This window comes from Corvus cornix, chromosome 6 (genome assembly GCF_000738735.6).
Source record: "Corvus cornix cornix isolate S_Up_H32 chromosome 6, ASM73873v5, whole genome shotgun sequence".
Taxonomy (NCBI): domain Eukaryota; kingdom Metazoa; phylum Chordata; class Aves; order Passeriformes; family Corvidae; genus Corvus; species Corvus cornix.
The window spans coordinates 14,664,851-14,685,320 of NC_046336.1; the positions used below are offsets into that span (position 1 = coordinate 14,664,851).

The 20,470-nt window shown below is 36.6% G+C and overlaps 1 protein-coding gene across 1 annotated transcript in view; it reads left to right on the forward strand.

Annotated features, from left to right (window-relative positions):
• Positions 1-20,470, forward strand: part of LOC104696063 (adhesion G protein-coupled receptor A3) — a 263,063-nt gene that overhangs the window by 79,574 nt on the left and 163,019 nt on the right. The gene's annotated exons all lie outside the window — the stretch shown is intronic.

The following is a 20,470-nucleotide window of genomic DNA, read 5'->3' on the forward strand; positions in this document are numbered from 1 at the left end:
ATATTTGGAAGGTTGGTGACAATTGAGATCTTACATATCGGAAATAGGTGTCAGTTTCCTAAATGAGAATGAGAGTGCATCTCTGCCGCCGTCTTTCCATTGGAAAAAGCTGTGCGTTAAAGGCTACAAATGGAGGAAGTACCTTTGCCATATGAAGGGAGATTGTCATAATAGTAAATGGCATTATTTCTAAATAATCCAAGTATTTGTACTCTGTGCAAGCAGATTTTGAGGAATCTTGCAGAGATTGTGGGTGCTAACCAATTCGAGTATTTCCTCTCTTTTCACTATGATTGAAAGCCAGAAGCGATTGTCACCCAAATAGGTCAACACCTGGTGTTTGATTTGCTAGCATCAAACTACTGGGTCAGATTTAGGTCACTGTTTTTGGTAGCCCTTGCCAGTAAGTTGCAAAAAATGCCTTCTTCGAAACTGATACATCTTCTCTTATCTGTGAACCTGGTACCTGAGAGATGGAGAAGCTCCTTTTGCAGCTTCATGCTTATGGGAGGCCTGAAATGCTGATGACCATTTTGGTGGGGCAATGTAGCGTCTCCCTACTTTGGTTGCTGCCACACTTCTGACCTCCCAGGAAGCCTGACAAAAGTCAAACAAGCCCGCATTGCATCAGCCTGCTCCATTCCACTGTGTCAGCATTCTGTCTGTGTGATGCCTGTGTGAGGCCATGCTGCTGTCTCCTCCCAGGGATTACATGATGATGAAATACACGTGGTGTGTCCAGCTCGTGGGAGAGAATGAGGGAGGTGTCACTCTGTTCCTCATAAGCATTTATTATGAGTTTCCACTACTGGCCACAGTGGGATACATGACTCTTGGCTGGATGGACTTTCAGTCTGGTCTGGTAGTTCTTGTGCTTCTAAAGTGTAGAAAGCCAAAGAGCTCACTCGAGACTCTGGCTGCAGCCAGGCTTTTAAAGCCTCAGCATTTGCCTTCGTAGAGCAAACCCACAAGGTCCTAAAAAAGCAGCAGGACGCTTGCTGGCAAATCTAATAATATCTTTCAGAAAACTCTGTCCAACATGCCAAATGGTATAAATATGCTGTAAATATGAGGTTCCAACTCTTCTGTCCTTTTCCTTTGGTTTTTCAAATGTCACTGCTGCTCATGAAGAGAATGAAAATGAATGAAAACACAATGAAACAAATTGCAGTTTTAGAGGAACACAATCATCTGGGACCAGCAGGCTTGAATTTTCAAAATAGAAATACAGAGAAATGATCTCTTATGAAAAAATTATGTAAAAATAATACCATCACTTTAGTATTTTCTGTTTTGTGTGAGGGGTTGGATTTTTTAAATTTTTTTTTTTTAATGTAGAAATGCCGAATTTTCACGTTTGATTCAGTGTTTAAATGCAGTTGACAGTTTATGCCTGGCCCAGTTCATAGAAAACTCATGCATCAATAATGTGGGATTTTCATGCACTTGGAAGAATGCACTATGCGCTTCCAACAGAAAGCAGCCTCTTTAGTATGTACAATATGTTCATTAAATACCTTTCCCTGTTTATACAAGTGCTCATGTCTCCATTATTCATTCAAGCAGAAACTAATACAAAATGTGGTACATCTGCTGTAGCACGTAAAAGTAACTGAAGAAAAGAAAAAGACTTTTACTTAGGAGGAGGTAATTCTGCTCACTTAAAAGGAATTCTGCTGCACTTTTTTTTCCAGAGTTGGAATGTCATCTAATTTCTGATGGATATCAGGTGACATTAGAGTCCTACATTTGTTTTAAAAACAGGGGGAGGGGTATTTTCTCTAACCCAAAGTTGAAAATTTTTGTGTTAATGCATTGGTGATGCTTTCAGTGGGAGGGGTGGCTGGAACTGCAGGGGCTCGCTGGGGCTCGGTGCTGTACTCTTAGCAAGGCACTTGGCAGTGTTTTCTGTTGAACCAGTCCAATGCAGGTAGTGTTTATTTTGTACTTGCATGAAAGAACAGTTTTGAGAATTAAAACTGACCAAGGCATTTGCCTAGATTCAAATGTTTGCTCCGTATCGTGCAACGATGGCTGTTCCCTGTCACAAGACATCTGCTTGCTGGGCTCTCAGCCACTCTCCATCTCTCCTATTTCCTTCAGAACCACTAAGAAGCTGATTTCTTTTATTAGTGTTGAATGAGAGAATAGTACCAAGCCTTCAGTTTTCATGAAATGGAAATATTTTCTGGTCCTTCCTGTTATTTCAATATTGGTTATCACTACTGAGAAAAGTTTCCCTAATACATTGTCCACCCAGATATGCTTCTTATTAAAGTAGTGACAGCTGGTTTCATACTCACAGAAACACGGGAATATAATTTTGCAGATACTCTTTTAAGGTTTGTGAGTGAGGACTTTGATCTTTCTGCACACTTAGAAAGATGGCTGCATTTCAGAGGAATACTTCTCCATCCTGGTTTAACGAGGTAGCAACTTGGTTTCTGTGTGCTGGAAAGATCTGAGAAGATCTGACTGATTTGGAAATTGACACTGACTTCTTGATACTGGGGGAAGTGTTATAATTCCCAGGGAGTTAATTTGTGAGGGCACTGGATACCAAAGACTGCAGGGATCTTGTACAACTAGGTGTATGTCCAACCTCTCACCAAAAGGCTCCTGTGCTTGTTAAAGATCATTTGCTGCAGGTATAGGGCAGTGAATGAGCCTGCCTGGTGGAGCAGACAGTTGTTTGTGTTAACCCATGCTGCAGCAATTGCTAGGGGCATTTAGATAAACCAATAAAGTCTTGCAGTATCTTTGAGCCTTGATTTATTCTTTTCTTTTTGGGGGATATAATTAGGTAAATTGGGAAACTCATTGTGTAAATGCAGCTTTAAAATAACACTCTGCTTTGGCATTCCATTATGTATATCTGCTGTCAGCAGTCTATTTTTTTTTAATGGGAGTTTCTGAAAAGTTTGGAAGTGTTCTAAATCCTGATACTTTAATGGAGACTGTAGATGAAATATAATCCTCATCTATTCATAACCAGTCAAAAATAAACAATTTTTTCAAGCCATTAGAGCATACAGAGGAAAAGTTCATGAACCAATCATTTGGGGCTTTTGGCAGACCATACGGAACTTTTCTAACAGCTATTTATAAGGTCCTAATGTGTTTATTTTCACAATAAATCTGACTTATTGCAGAATGTGTTGGTTTCATAGTAAAATAAACACTGAAGATTACAAACATATCCTTTTGTGAAGTCTTCTGAAAGTCCAAGGCTTAATTTAATAAATGTGATATTCTCTATATTGGCTGGGAAATGAGTGCCAACTGAGGAAAAAAAAAAAAAGGAAAGAAAAAAGAACAGCCCAAACTCCTGCTTTAAATTACAAAATCAATTGTCATCAAGTTTACATTATAGCTGAGCCATTTGATGTGTAAAAAGTACTAATAATGGATAGATTGATAGATAAAAGAGCTAAGAAGGAGCAAAAGAGGCAATAGTTGTACCTCAGTGCTGTTGTTGAAGAGCTGTGTGGAAAAATACTGTCTATTTCTCAATACACAAACTTAATTAACCCATTGTTTAAATTTGCTTAGCTTAATTCTGTAAATTAGTAACAAAGTTACATGTAGTTAGGCTGCTTTAAAGTGCTCTGAAAGTATTTGTATTGTGGCTTTTACTGGTTTAATTAGAAGAATTTAAGTCATCATGCTGTAAATCAAAGTATTTGTGCAGTTTTCCCAATATTTTGCCCCTTGCCAGTACCTGAGGTGAGCCTCTTACTCTACTAAAGTGGCTCTATTACCCATGTTGTTGAGTCATATTTCAGCTGAGATATAAAGTAAAATTAGCAAATATACAGAAAAGAATGATCAGTCATAAAAACACTTTCTTTTCTTACAATGTGTCTTCAGAAACCCTGCCTGATGTGTATGTGAATGTCCTCATGAGGCATATAATTCCTAATTCTTTTAGTGAATCTTACTAAGCTCTTGACCTCAGTGATATGTTCCAATAATGAGACTGTAGGTTAATTGCATATTGTGTTAGAGTACTTCCTTCTGTCAGCTTTTAAATGTATTGCTTTTGTACTTCATTAGATATTCCCATGTTCTTGTGAGATTAAAATGTATCACTGCCAAACCATCAAGTAGACTTTTGTGTTGGTTTCATTATTTGTTTGTTGCTAAATTAATTTTATCTTTTCTTCATGGTAAAGTCCCTTCAGACTTCAACCAAATGCTTTAGGTTCCACATAATGCGAAGCTGCTTTATATAAGTTTTATTGTGCTTCGTTTATGTCCAGTTGCAAGGGTGGGAATTGAACTTGGCTATGATTTGGTGTAATGCTGAGCATCCAGTTTCAGACCGCTTTATATAACATAGCATTGTTTCAATATATCATTTATTTTCAAAAGAACTTGAATCATGGCCATAGAATGTGCTTTATGTGCATGCTTTGTTCTCAGATAGAGGCCTGCAGGATCTCAAACAATTAAAAAGAAGTTGTCATTCCAGTTGCTGAAACGCTAGTGCTTTGGGGATAGTTTGGGAACAGCTCCAAGGGACATGCTTGGGAGGGTGGACCTGGATAGCAGATTGTTTTTAAGAAAACATCCTTCTTCTGAGTGATTTTATGTAGAAGAAGAAAGAGACCATTGAAATCCATTTAAAATGCTTTGTATTTTTTGAAATGGTTTTTAAAGCTTAGAAAAAAATGGACCAGCTGGACTAAGGATCTTAATATACTGCACAGTAGTTATCTGTTTTCTGGGTGACACTGCGGACATTTATAAATACCAGAAATGTTGGCCTATGCCAGGTTTTGGGTTGTTGAGTTTTTCTTTTGGTGGGGTTTTTTCAGCAATTGGACAGCCTTTTTCTGCTACTCAGAAAGCTGCAGGTTTCTGATACTTCCATCAGGAATTACTGTCTTGTATAGCTTTTATGAATATTTTGTCTTCCCAGTGAATTATTTAAGCTGTGTTGGATTAGTTCAAAAGAAAAAAAAGATTATAACAATAAACATCGTCATCACATTTCCCATTTTTCTGAAAGTAATTAGGACTCTACTGGCATGAGTTCACACTGTGGTAGCCTATAAATCTTGTGCAGATCCTTAACACTGGTGTCACGTATACATTAGTTAAGTCAGAATGAACAGATTAGTCGGGAAGGAGGTTTTTTGGTATAATCAGTATCGTGAAGAGACTGTGCCCAGAGAAATGCTCACAGTTCATAGAATTAATTTAAAATGAACTCCAACATCACAGCAATCATGTTTTATTTAAGTTTTGTTTCAACTTCTACTTTGTATTTCTGTTGTGTTTGAAATAGTTGTAATGCAAGAATTTCTTTGACTTCATTCTGGTTTCTCAGAAGTCAGTGACAAAACTTGGATGAATTTTATTCTGATCTCTTTAGGGCAGGGAACATAACATCTGTGGCTGATCCTGCAAATGATTGTATATGGGTAAGCTTATCACCTGTCATTCTATATATATCCAGAATAGGAAAAAATGTGTTTGCACAGCACAAAAGAGCTCCAGCCTTGACTGGGACCCTCTGGAGTTTTCTTTAAGATGAATATAAAATATTTTCTTGTGTTTTTGTTGTTCCTGGAAACAAGTCATTCAGCCAGAAATATACAAAAGTACAAGAATACTTCTAGTGCAAATCTTATTGATGCAGCCCTGGATATCTGTATTTTATTTAACATATAAATGGCCAAATTTATCAGCTTAGTGGAATGTAGCAGTACTTGGTCATGGCTAGTGGTTCTAGAATCCTGTGGTTCTACATAGTTAACATCTACGAGACTGTACTACCCCAGCTTGTTAGTCAATCAAGAGTAACAACTTACTCCAAATGTTGACCAAATTTCTAGATTAATTGCAGTATTATAACTTCTGAAAAGCTCCAACATTGAAGATACAATCAAATTACAAAAGTGGCAAATTAATCACAGATAGAAGTGTTTAAATTCTAATATCTTGCCATGAAGCAGTTCAAATCCTCTACTGAAATGGGTGCGCAGTTCAGTACACAGTCTCTCAGAATCTGTTAGTATATGAAAATTGCTTTTTTAAATTACCAAATTCTCTTTTGTTCTCTGCACCTGTAGGTACTGTGTCAGGGAATAATTTTAATTGATGCCACCTATATAACGTGGCTTTGGATCATCACACATACATTGCATAGAGTCAAAGGTAGAGTGACAATATTTAGCTCAACTCTACACGAGAGGAACCTTCATTAAAACAAAACAAAAAAACCCCTACCTGTCAACTGTCAACATTTCCAACACTCACATTTTTTTAACAGCAGCATTCACCAACCCAAAGCTTAAAAGCAATAAAATGAATAGTTAAATGCACAATAAATTTTCTATTTCATATATAAAAAACAAGTGTGTTGTCATCATCAATTATGGAGAAATACATACATGATTGCAACTAAAACTGCTAAATTTGTTGGATGATGATGGGCTTTGCTTTATTTTTAACTTGCAGATTTTGACTTTATCTGCAAAATATTTTTGAAGCCTGCATAAAAAATACCATTATGACTTTCATTGTTGACTGTTCATATTTTGATAAATAATTTACATTTCAATTTATTGAAAACCATTTAGTATATCGTAAGTTATCAGGAGACTGTCAGTATAATGTTAAAACAATATGGAGCTTGTATTTGAGGCTATTGTTATTAACACACATTTATAAATCTACTTTTTTTAAATATTCAGAATATGTAGGGAATGGTTTTTTTGAGGCTTGAGTTAGAGAGGGAGATAAGCTTCTCATTTTGTGGTCCTGTTTGTGCAATAATAGATGTCTGCATATGCTTTTTTTTTAGTATGCTGACAATTTCAAAATCAAGGTATTTTTAACATACTTTTCTTGAGCTGAAAAACTTATTTTCAAAGTAAGTGAAAGAGTCTTAACTGCTCTCTACTATTTTGATTATTGTATGAGTTCTATTTTTCTTGAGTTTAGGATGATTGAAATAATTTGTAATGTTTATCTTGTTTTATACACTATTTGGCAGGAATGTGTTGGTGTAGTTACTTTCACAAGGTCAAAATCAGCCTCCTACCTTCTCTCCCTCGTGCTCGAACGTGCTCAAAACAGAGACAAGCGAGTGATGAAATTCAGGCCTATGTGCTTGCCTTAATAAACAGCTTTTCAAATCAAAAGACTTCTGAAAAAATTTCACAGCAATATTGTTTTCTTTTTAGGACAGTACTCTTGTTAATGAATCTATGTCCAAACAATGGCAGCATTTCTTTTCTTTGTGTTTTTAATTATGTTACTTAGGTAAGAGCATAATTACTTCAGCTTTATATTTCATTTTCACACAATTCTTTGTAATTGGCATTTTAAAAACAAATTATTTTCTTGAAGTGAAAAATACTATATATTGATGGATGAGCATGTAATCTGTGTGAAAAATGTTTTGTTAAATTATTAACACTAGGTTGTTTGTCTGTTGAATCAACGACCTTTTGATGGCAACAGAGATTTCACTGTAATAGTTCTTAATATTCTCCTTTTCCCATTAGGACAAGGAGCACCAGTTTTAAAGCAGCCTCTCTTTCACTTTGATATGAATAGATAAATTGTCAAAGCTTCCAACAAGAAAGCTTCCTACTGCAGGGTATGTTGTAAGCAACACTGCATACAGTGTTCTTGCTGGTAAACACAAACTGTGCACAGTTAGTGGTGCGGCTTCGTTCTCATCCTTCAGTTGAATTTAATGAGCTGAACACTGATGAGATTTTTGAGAATTGGGTTAGTGTGTGCTGAGTGGAAGACAGATATGGGATGACATTTTTTCTGAGTTGCCCTTTCCCACCACTTATCAGCAAAGGAGAAGGGATAAGAGTGGAATATGTGCACAGTGTATATTGGTCCAGAGGAAAAAACTGTTCTTCAGAATTAGCCCTTTTAAAAATGCTCTATATGGAAAAGGAAATGCAAAATCATATTTAGCCTCATGTTCCATGTCTTTTTGAAATTATAAATTGGTTTTCGAAGTATTGCCTGCAGTGTTTCTTATGGGTATTGCACTGTGCCATTAGAAATTGGAGTTGCAATCCCAAACACGTACCTTAGCTCTCTGTGTTGGAAGGGAGCAAAGTGTCACATTAATTATGCTCTCTGCTCTGCTTTCCCACTGCTGTCTTCTTTGGGTTTTGCTTGCTGGATTGAAGAGAAAATTGATTCTTGTCTTGGCCTATTTCAGAGCCATCTGAAAACAGCTAAAAGCAAACTAAACCCCAGCCAAATGGGTGGTAAATAATACATACAGCCCTTAAACAGAAAATTTAGCAGCTTGCTAGCTGAGGAAGTTGCTAAGACTCCCATCAGCAACCAGGTATAGTAGACGTAGTGCTTCTCAGCACTGTCATGTGTAGAACAGATACCTAGCTTTCAAAATGTAATTCTCAAATATTCTTTGGAGGCCTAAGCTCTTTATACAGTGAACAGTGAGAATTAGGTCTGTAAGAAGAGAATCCAAACCAGCCATCATGGCTGAGGGACTGAACAGGCATTGAGCCTTTCAGAAGTGCTGAAGCCTGACACGTTTTTTTCCTGGGACTGGGATTTGCAACCTAATGCTTCTAATGAAGTCATTCTTCTTTATAGGCATAACTGACTCGATATTTTATTTGAAGTGTGGTCATAAAAGAAAGTAATTGTGCTTTCTGTACTGGCCTGCTGGCTGGAGTATCTGCTTTGGAAGAGAAGCACTCAGGTTCAGCCTCTTCAGCCTGAGCACATCACACATTCACTGCCTCTGTGGGAAAGGCCTTAACCAGAATGTAGATCTTGTTGAAGTGGAGCTGTGCCAATATGTATTTGAGTAGTCAAGATTTATGGGGCCAGAAAGAAAAAAACAGAGGCCGACAAGTGCTGAGGGTATTTCTTCAACAAGGAGTTAATGGGTTTGCTGTAAACAATTGTTCAATAAAATACAAAAATACTGTTTTAGAGAACAGAGACCCCTGCCAGTTTCTTTAGCTCCTGTGTATTTCAGATGTAGTTATCCATCCCTTTTGGGTGAGGATGGTACCAAAACAGTGTCTTTCATTTCTCCAGCTGTAATTGGTTCTTGTAGGAATGATGGGTGGCAATATTTCACCATTCTCTTGGATGCTGGGCTGTGCTTCGTGTTCATGGCTTTGCTGATGGCATCCTCTTAGCCTGTGTGGCCCCACAGAGACCCATGGTGTCAGCATGTCTTGCCTGTGAATCCCAAAAGGGCTTTTGTGTGTCACCAAGCTCTGAGGTATTGGGCATGCCCAGCACCCTTTCTGCAATTTAGGAAATTGAAAAGTGAAGGCTGAAGTAGCTGCAGCCATTTGGACATGTAGGAGGTGAAGTGGGGGCTGTGAATTGCACTCTGGGACTTAGTACCAATGCTCTGCTGAAGTTTTACTTTAGTTGGTCTAAGTGCTTTTTTGGACCTAGGCCAACACTTTCCCTGCCGTGCTCTGGGTGACCAGTGTATATTGTCATGGCTCTGCTAGGAATTAAGTAGTTTCTGAGTTTGATATGCTTTGAGTACTTGAAAGTGTTGAAGAAATTTTCTGCCATTCAGGTCAGTTGATTTGAAGAAGAGATAATCCAGTCCTGCTCTTTGTTTCAGAAATGTTTGTGTGCCAGTTTGTGAATGCTTTGCGTGATTTGACCAGCTGTGCCCCAGCGTTCTTTACTGATACTGCTTGTATAAATATAACAAGTATTTTATGTCTCAATATTGACTAAATGAAAATAACCTAGAAAAGGAAGAATTTCCAAATAACGTGCATTATTTATAGAGCTCTATGCCAACTGTTGCTGATCTGTTGGGGTGAGTTATTATAACAGTTCTCAGGAAAAGGATGAATTCAAAATTTCAAAATAGAAATTAAATTCAAAATAGAAAAGTCAGAGTGACCTGCTCCCCAGCAAGCCAGTTTCACATCAGGCCATCTGTTAGGGAGATTTGCAGTCATCTTTTAGTAAAAAGGTTGGATTCTGCTAGTGCACAAATAGTTACAGTGAACTTTATTCACAATTACCTAGAATTTAAATCAGTGTCACAGAGTTGTTGCTGAGCTTAGAAGGTTTAAGATCACTTGAAAGAAATGACAACTTAGGAAGGAAATGTCACTTTGAAACAGCATTGTTTCCCCATTAATAAATGTCTCCTAAAGGGAGAAGTATTTTAGTGGTTTTGAATAAAAAAGAGACATGGCAGGGTCAAGGGTCAGCTTTAATTTTCTTGGCAGTTGAAATAGACATGAGGAGAGATGCTTTTGCAGAAGAGCAGTTGAGAGGCCACAACACAATCTGCATACTGGGTGATGGTAAATATTGTTTCAAATAAAAGAATGTAGTTTTGTTATTAAATCAACAGAGAGTAATAAAAGCTACAGTGCTTTGTAATTTTTCTATTGATGGATGTTGTTCTGTTGGCCATCCTATCTGAGACTTTGAAAGAATAAGTGTAGCTCTACTGATGATCAGTATTACAAACATTAATTTATGAAGGACTAGTGGGGCCTCATCTGTGCAAGTTTCCTCCATGGAGAGATGCGGGAGACATTTGGAATACAAGATCTAATTTGCCTTGATCGGTACTTATTGTTTACATACTATTTATTATTATTATTATATCAAATTGTTAAAATTGTATGTATTATGTAATTTAAATACTTTGAAGAGTTCTCTATGCCATCGCATTTTGCAATGGTAATCATCTTTGCGTTCCTTATGTCTCATATAATCAAGATATTTTTGCCTTTATAGACATGATTCAATGTATTATGCCTTCAATAGTAATACATATTAATTTTTATAGATCACATTAATTATCCTAGTGTCTAAAAATTGTGTAAGAAGACTATACAAAAATCAAGATAATTACATTTTTTGTAAGAATGAAATTTGCAAGTGATGGTCATAAATCATAATTCAATAATTCATTTTACTGGACAAAAATATTAAGAAGCTGTTGTTTTTTTTTTTTTTTTTGTTTAAAAACATTTAGATCCCAGTCTAGTGCTGTGAAGTGTTTTATGAGTAGGTACTGGATCCATCACCTTTTAAAAGGGCAAAACATTGTGTATTTCTTTTCAGGTGTAAAAGATTAAAGTGTTTCAAAATGCAAGGAATGAATATAAGACACGTATTTTTGTTAAATATAATTTCAGGGAAATTGTTTAGTGGAAATACATCTTATTATACAAATTATTACAGTTGTTGCATGAACAGAAAACAGTCAGAACATGACAAAAGCCAGCAAGTTCTTCTTGAAATTGAGAGGGTCGGAATGTAAGCAAAGGGAGTGAAATGCAGGGAAAATAACTAGTGGTTAAAAGTGAGAGAATTGATTAGAAACAGAGTGAAAGAAAGTTGTATTAGACAATCTCAGGCTGGAATGAAAGGTTATAATTTGCAGATCACTTTTGCTGTCAATTTAAAATTAAAAGCATCTTTCCTGTTGCTAGTGCAAAGCACTTGTACAATTAAATAAAATGCCAGTTCCTCAGGGTCAACTGTAGCTGCATTCCTGACCCAGGGTAGTCTAATAGTCTGCTGGTTTAGAGACATTTGTTTGATGCAAGAGTTGTTATTCCAAGGAATTATTATTTTTCTATACCTTTTAAAATGCAGATGTGTAGAACACTTGGCAGTGTTTCTTACGAGTTTTGCTTGAACTCTTGTAAAGTCATAGTTTCCCTGCACTATAAATTTTTACTTTACAAAACAGTTGATTAGACACCAAAATTGTTCTTGCCTTAGCACAATCATTAAGAGTTTTATCAGGGCATTGTATATTAGAAAAAATATAAAAGATTTTCTATATGAAAAAATAAATATTAATAGTCATAAATGACAGGAATATGAAATAAACTCACTTGTAAAGTTAGTTTATAGAGCTGTTTAAATAGTGAATGATTCCTTTCTCCTGGGATTTTTTTTTAAATTTATGTAACGTAGTTTAGCTGTATTTCAGCACATCACTTAATTGAATTTATGAATATCTAGGCTTCTGTTTCCCATTAGGACCACAAATAGTTCTCTTAGTCTGATGTGCAGTCAGCCAAGGTCAGCCCACCACAATGATATATTCATCTGACATTTTTTATAGTGATGTCATTAAGATAACACATGATTTGTGTCAGATGCTGTCATCCTTTAAGAAGATGTAGCAAGAGCAGATTTATAAATACATGTGTTAAAGTAGCCACCACAAAGTCCCTTTGAGGACTGACACCAGATTCTTCCTCAATAATGTAGCTCTCCCAGAGCTCCAACAGCACTGGGAGGTGTTAACAGGGCAGCTTTTCTGTGCCCTGCATGCCCGAAGGAGGGTTTGATGAGTAAACTGAATTATTTGTGGGAGAGAATAGCTGGATGCCAGGCCTGACCTAGGAAAACTCTGGAAATAAAGCACTGTTTCTGGCATGTGATCAAAGTAGGAGAAGAGATGCCATGGAATAAGGTGTGAGTAAATAAGCGGGGAAAAGGAGTTCTATTACTCTGTGTGGTGAGAAGGATTGATAAGAAAGGGATGCCTTACTGAACAAAGCACACCAACAGCTTTCAGCAATAATGGCCTCCAACAATAACATACTGCTTCTTTCCCTGCATCCTTTTTTTGTGTTCCCTTTCCTGTTTCCTCCATTTTTTGGTATTCTTTCAGGGTGTGAAGACCTGTGGGTGTTCCTGTGGCCCCCGCTACTATTGTGTGTTATTATGTCTATGTTGATTTTTGTTAGGGCTTTCAATCATCGTTGCATATCCTAAGGCTGAATAACAGACTTTCATGGAAGCAAAAGAAAATGTATTTAAAAATGTATCATTTTGCCTGAAACACTAGTGACGAAACAAAGCATGAAAATCATCGCAAAACAACATTTGAAGTGGGACCAACAGAGACAGATTGTTAAGTATGTGCCAACTTCTTATTATTTATAGTAGAATATATTTTGGCTTGAAATTAATATTGGCAGTTCTGAGATATAAGAAATAAGATTTTTTAGTTTCTTTAATACTTTTTACTTGAAAATCTCAATGTACACATTGTATAGAATATAAAGTATATGGCAATGATTTTAAAGAATGGGTGGAAATTAGACATTCACACAGAACCTCTGGTCTTATTTTTCAGCCTCATAGTTTGCTCTATCATTCATCTGTCATTTACATGAAATTTTAGCAAAAAAGCATTTTAAAATTTCTGACATTTACCTGCAGAAAAATGCAAATGTAGCAACTGTGCACTGAAAATACTCAAGGAAGTTCTGCAGAGGGTTCACATTAACCCTCATTTCTGCAGAAGACAATTCTGCATGCCTTCTCATTAGCACACATGGTTTGTCTAAGTTATTACCAAAGACCCAGTTTGTATAAAACAGGGCTTTCTGGGGAAGGATTCTCAGACCAGTCTTCCAGCAAGATTTAATTCCTCTCAGCTAAACTGCTTATAGGCGATTCTCCTCTGTTATCCTTAAACTACTTACTGACGCTTTAAATTGACAGGTTTTCTATGCAATTAACGTTGCCTCTAACACTGGCTGAATTAAATGTTCAAATGGTGTCCCCCCTCCTTTTCTGGAAAGGGCTCCCTGCTCTATACGATGCTGGAATGTATCTGGGCGTTGCCATGTTCCCAGGTAAACAGGAAGAACAGCTTTGAGTATGGTTATTCCAGGAGAAGGGTGAAGGTTATTGCTGTGTTGCCTTGTCCATCTCCCATCATGAGCTGAATAATTACTGCAGGTCCCTGGATCCCTGTGTCAGTGTCTATGTTCTTTGTGATATTGTTAATTAACATTCTTACTTTTTTAATGAAACTGTAGAAATAATAAGCAGGAAGAAAGATGGAGTTGGTCTTTGACATCTTTTAATTGGTTCACCTTGGGTTTAGGAGGGTTCTATTTCTCCATTATGAAAACAGTACAATGAAATAAATGTCATAGGAAAGATTATTCGTATTTTCTTGATCTACACTCAGTAACAAGCTATCTTAGTTTTGGCTCAAAAGTGCTCTTAGATTAATCTGTGTGCCATCTGCGGGTACTTATCTTTCCTTTACACCTCAGGCTAGAAGTCTTTCCTCTTTTCTTTGGATGTTTTAAGTCACGAAAGCTCAAACTGAAATTCAATAAAGAATCACCTGTGGTTTTCCAAGTCAACCTTGATACAGTAACAGAAAAATAATCAAATATTTCCTTAAAAAAAACCCCATCCAAAACTCCATGATATGATGGATATGTATTTTAAGGTTCTCATATCTAAGAAAACACATTTTCATTGCACTGATACCTCTGATAATTTGGTATAAAAATGTAAATCTCCATATTTTATTATAAAAGATTAATTCAGATGCACTTTTGACAATTCTGGAAAAATTTCCAGTATTTCATTTTATTGTTGTACTGTGATTCCAGAGTTTGAAATTTGACCTAGGCATGTTGAATACATATTGCTGGAAATCTGTAACAGGCAAAGCAGTGCAGTTTTAGAATGTGGAATAACAACTCCTACAACTGGAGCTGAAACCGTTCTCAGTAGAAAGTATGTTTTACCCACTTTCTATGTGTCTGTTTTACATTTGTTTGGTCTGTGTGTTTAATTTAAAAATTAAAAAAAAAAAAAAGTTAAGTATATTTTTCCCCCTACTATTTCACTTTCTTTACAGTTTTCTCAGAGGCTGGAATTAAGCTCTGAACTGTTTTTTTTTTTTTTTCCTTCTTCCCCCAACAATTAGCCTTTTTCCAGGAGGAGTGGAACACATGTCAAGAAACATAACCCATGCTGAGCTGCCTTCTAGGCATGAATACAGAGAGACGTCCCAGTAGGTGTAGAATTTAAGGAAGCCTCTGGCTCTTTGCAGCTACCCGAGGTTTCTGTGCTCCTCATGTCTCTCCATAGGTATGGATAGACACAAGCTCTGCCATTGTAATCAACATAATGCCAGATCTGTCACTGTACACCAAGGCATTGTTGGCAGCAGAGGGGCGTTTTCTGCTGGCACTGCAGAGCTGTGGACACTGAAACCCACTTTATCTGCTCTCAGCATTTATTTCTTCTGACCTTTCAGTCTTGTTTTAGCCCCACACAACTGATCCAAGGGACCCCTCCTTAGGGGCTGGGTGGCACAGCCACTCTGTCTTCAGTCCCCAGGTTACAAGTGCCAAGCATCTGCCCCTGTGCCTGCATAGGCAAGACCTAACGTGATCTTACCATATATGTCTGGGTTTGTGGCATGAAAAAGAAAACATATAGGAACAGTTGCATATGTTTTGAATGTTGAATTTTTATTTCTTAAAAACATGCCAAAGTAGAAGAATCTGGAAAGTGTAGATGATTTTTTTTTTTAATTTGGAAATGCATTTAGTTTCGAGCTATCAATAAAAAAATTGAAAAAATGAAAGTAGAGGCAGGTGCCAAACATCTTTGTACCTATATTCTGGTTGGTTGATGCTATATTTAGAGTGAAACTGCATTAATTAATCTTTTAAAATGTTATTTTCTATCATACACAGGTATAAAAATCTATCAACAAATTTGTACTGCAGTCTATCCTGTTTTACCAAGCTGTTTGCTCATTTTTTCTTACTTGACATGCTGCTCCTTCAGTTCAAATACCGAGTCTTACATTCTTGCTCTATGACTATTACTGTGAAAATGAAATAACTTATAATGTTCTATGGGATTCTTTGAGCAAGCAAACCATCATAAAGCATGTCTCTGTTTTGTTTCAGCTGCCATTATTGGTACTTTGTTTTACACTTTGAGGCATGTTCCTAAATAATGAATAACTGCCAAATTACCACAGCACATTTGATGTGAATGAGTCATCAGCCTTAAATGAAAAACCAAAATGTGATGACCTTTCTGTTGTTCTGCATGTCATTATTGCCATCAAGTGATGGGTCTGAAACCTCCCATTGTTCATTAGCACCTTGAATGGACAGCAGTTATTTTTTTGTCGAGTCCTTAGGGTCTGTTGTTTCAGGGAATCCAACCAGTAATGGCTTGAATTAAAAAGGGGAAATTAAAGGAGAATGCATCATCAACATGCTAAGCAAACAAAAGACCTATAGCCTCTGTGTCTGGAAAGGCAGACCATTATTGGACAATTATTGTTCATGTTTGTGTGCATGTTTATGTTTATTATCTGATGTTTCTAACTGAAAAGAGTTTTGTTTTTATCTCTTGGAACGAAACTGAGATGTAACCATAACTTTTCTGATTCTGGAAAGTATGTTAAATATCCACTCTCACCATTTAAAAAAAATAAATAAAGAGCTCTGGAGTTCCATGGGAGCACCTTAGTTAATTTAGTTACTGATGATGGTACTAGGTAATCATTATTACTTAACCTGCCTCTTTCATGATATTTGTTTGATCCACAATGCATTTACCAACAACGGAGATGAAAATAAGTTTTTTATTATATTCATGCTACCAAAGTACAGCAAGTTACTGGCTCCTGTACAGATGGGTACATTTGAAATATCTTCAAAACACATTTTGCCAGTATCACTTTAATTCTTGGTTCCTGTATCCAGGAGTGCCAACCCTGACAGTCGCTGTCATGATGGCAGAATAGGTGCTAACTGTTGTCTTTCTTCACTGGCTGTGCCTCTTTCCTACTGCAGTGACCATAATCTTTTTGTGAAAGATCTGGAGTCTGCATTCATTTCTTGGGCAAAGGTGACATTTAGTTTAGCTGTAATATTTCACATGAGAAAGAAGTCTAAGATGTGACCTTATTTTTTTTTTTTTTTTTGGCTGTTGTTGTTTCATAGTATGCAAAATGTGGAAAGTCAGTCATATTTCATTGGTATTTGGCATCTGCTCAACAACTGATTGCTCTTCTCAGAGCTTTTTTGGAAAGTTTGCAGCACCATAATGACAGCTTTCTAAACACAGATGTCCTCTTGGTACAACCCATAATTTTTTATGAAAGATGTATCGATGTCAGGAATTTGAACAAAGTACTGGAATTAGCTGAATATTCTTGTTATGAATATGTATTCAAAATATCTACAGTACATATATTGTAAGTTGGAGGAAGAATATGCAATGTCTGAAGGCAAAGATGCTGGTACAAAATGTCAGAATATAGTTTAAAATAAATTGATTCTTTTGTTAATGGACTGTCTATACTTTAGTGATTTTTTCCCCACTATGTTCTGTAATGTGTAAATACATACTGTGACCTTGAAGCATCAAGAATCTCAAGAATACATTTAGATAATTGGGGGTTTGGCCATGGAAGATGTCTAATAGCTGAGAGGCCTGGAGTAGTTATTAAATGTTCTTGTGAAGTCCCATTAGTAGCCTGTTCCTCTTGTTTCATTTACCTCTTAGCTAAGCCATCAGGAAGTGAATACTTCAGACACAGATTTCCCCTCTTCAAGTCAGCTATTTTTCTTAAGGTTTCTCTTAAATGTTTTCAGTAAGTAAAAGTCAGTTGAAAGCTTAATGTGTAAGATGATAAACTTCCATCAGCTTGTGGTTCTTAGTAAAGGAATCCTTGATTTTTTTTACCTGTGGGCCCATTATTTGCAAATACCTACAAATAAGAAGACAGTGCTTAATGGCTATTGTATGTAATTTACATAAGTTCAGACTTGCAGGTGAAAAGGAAAGTCTCCTCTGTAACCATTTGAGATTGTTTTTTAATAATAACACAGTTCATTCTCTATTGTTCTTCTACCTGTTTAGGTCGAGTTAAGATCAGAGTACCATGCAGCCAGTTTATCTAACAACTCTAATGAAATTAGGGGAAATATATTTCAATAAATATTGTCCCATTTTCATTTTGTGCAGCTCTGCAGCCTGGATATAAGTGCTGCAGTTTTTATGACTATAGCTAACTTCATGTAGCTTCCCTCTATCTGTACTTGTACAGGCACTTGGTTTTGATTTATTTTCAGGTCACGCCACGAGATCTGTACTCCCACACCACTAATGACACGTCATTCAGATTCAGAACAGATACTTTAAAGTGAGAATGCTGCATCAGAAATGATGGAAAACCATAACTGTTAGTTAGGAAATGCTTTCTTTTTGGGCTTCAACTGGGTCATGCTGTGGTCATTCAATATCATGATACTGGGGTTGTTCCCCTTCTCTCATGCTTCTGGTTGATGATAAAATCACTTGTCTGGTATATGTGCATGTGTGTGGCCCAGCCTGGGCTGCTGTTTGGCTTGTCTTGGATCATGACCTTTTGCCAAACCTCAGCAGTAGCTCTTGAGGAAAAAATGTAAACATACAACCAAATTTACTCTGGTTTCCTTATTTAGTTCAGTGTAAGTTAATTCTAATTGCTATAAGGCTTCAATATGAGAAACTTTTTCCTAAATCAGAAAATGGGAAAAGCTAATTTAATATTTTAGTTACAGGAATTTAGTAAAAAATACAAGTGGGTGGGAAGCAAACGGATTCTCCTAATGTAGAAGTAAGAGTTTTTAAGTGTTTAACAGTTGTGATAATTTTATTTATTAATTTTAATCACATTAAAAGATGTGTTCAAGGATGACAAGGAAGAAAACACCTATTTTGTTAGGCCAGAATTATATGGAAACATTATGGAATATTAATTACTAAGAAAGTGCCAGAATTGTGGCCAGTGTAATCATCTACAATTTTCTGAGAATATCCTTACTAAAATGACCTACCTAATTTAAGTGTAATTTCCAAAGTAAGGAGAACAGATGTCTTGTTTGTGACAGTGTAAGTGATGGACACTTTCCATGTCATGGTCTACCTTCTACTGACATTAAATGACCTTTTTACTTCCTGTAGATGATACCTTAGGATTATGCTGGTTTTTCCTATGTGGTTACAAGTTATGGGGAAACAGGGAAGAGTTTCCATAAACTAGAAGATTTCAGTAAATGGAAGGCCTTTTGTCTACCTGGTTATTTTGACTGGCATTAAAACTCATGTGTCAACAGTTTGCCATTTATCCTGACTATTCTATATTTGTTCTGAGCTGTTAACCACTGTTGGCTACAAGAGCTGATCACTTTGCCTGATTGCAACTTGCAGAACATTTAGACGAGTTGTCAGTTAACACAGAATGTGTGTAATTGATATAAAGATTAATTACTAAAACTGTCAGTTAACCCTGCCTAAAATGTGCATATTTGCATATGAACTATGCGTTTTAAGTTGTTTACAAATGTGCCCCAGTGTAAAGCTTGAGCTAAGTTTTTCCTTTGTTTGTTTGTCTTACAAGTTTTAAGAATACAGCTGTTCCCCCAATGAAAACAGTATCCTTCCAGTCTTTTTCATATGGACTCACTTCTGCTAGTTTAACTTCCTTCTACCTGAGTAGTTACATAGTTAACATAGTGTACAAGCAAAAGGGGTAGACACAAATGTTTAGTATTGAATATTTGAATATTAAAAAAAAATGAGGCTTTGACTCACCCACAAAGCAAAAACCCTAAATCATCAAAGGAATAAACGCTCATGTAGATTAACTTTTGCCAAACAAAAGAATTGTCCTTGCAAGTTGACTCTGGAGAAGAGGGTGCAGAAGTTTTGTTTATACAGTTTTATTTGTGAGAAGGTACGGAAAATTCACAGTTAAAGAAATGGTCACAACTTCTTGAGGAAATTAAGACAAAGAAAGATAAATCTACTTCTTAAAGACTTTTAGAGTTGCATGTGGCAAGCTGAAAGCTAAACTTGACTGTTAAAGGGTCCTAACTCAGAACTTAGTTAGGGACAAATCACTCATTGACGTCATTGCTATAATGAAATGGGTGTGAGACACAAATTTTTGGAACTGTATTCAAGAGATCTGCAAAAATGACTAGAAAAGTACAGAAATATTTATTTATGATTTTGACTTGGAAAATAAAATATATCCTACTGTGAAATAAACATTTGGGATATAATCTTGCCCTGTTCAGGCCAATCACAGGTAGTGGACTCAAGTTTTCAGCTAGTGTGCACTTTATCTGCAGTAAAATAAAAAGTCTTAAATAAGATTATTCCTGTGGCTGTTGATCCATCTGTACTTCAGCAGAGCTGAGCAGTGTATGTGCTGTGATTCTTGGAAGTGGCCAGCCCGAGAAACAGCACCGAAACTAGTGAGCACCAGTTGCTCCCCATGAATTGCAAATTGTCAGAAGATGAATACTGCCTGCAAGAATTTGCAGCATTTGTCTCCTAGGCCTGCTTATCTAGTTGCACTGAAGGCACTTGTTTGGGGTTCACATCACAAAAATCTTTGAGACAGTTCAGTAGTAAATCTGTGGGGACTGAGCTGAGAGCAGTGTCATGGCTCCAAGCGCTGTGTCAAGAGCAGACCAGATTACTAATGCCAGTGAAATATTCTTTATCTGTAAAACAGCCAATCCTCTGGCTTGTCAGCAAGTGCAAAATGAAGCACCGATCTGCCAAATACGAGAAACTGCCTGTATTTCAGAACAGAAACCTGACCTGTCTGTCTCACATGCCAACTGCTTCGCCTACATTAGGT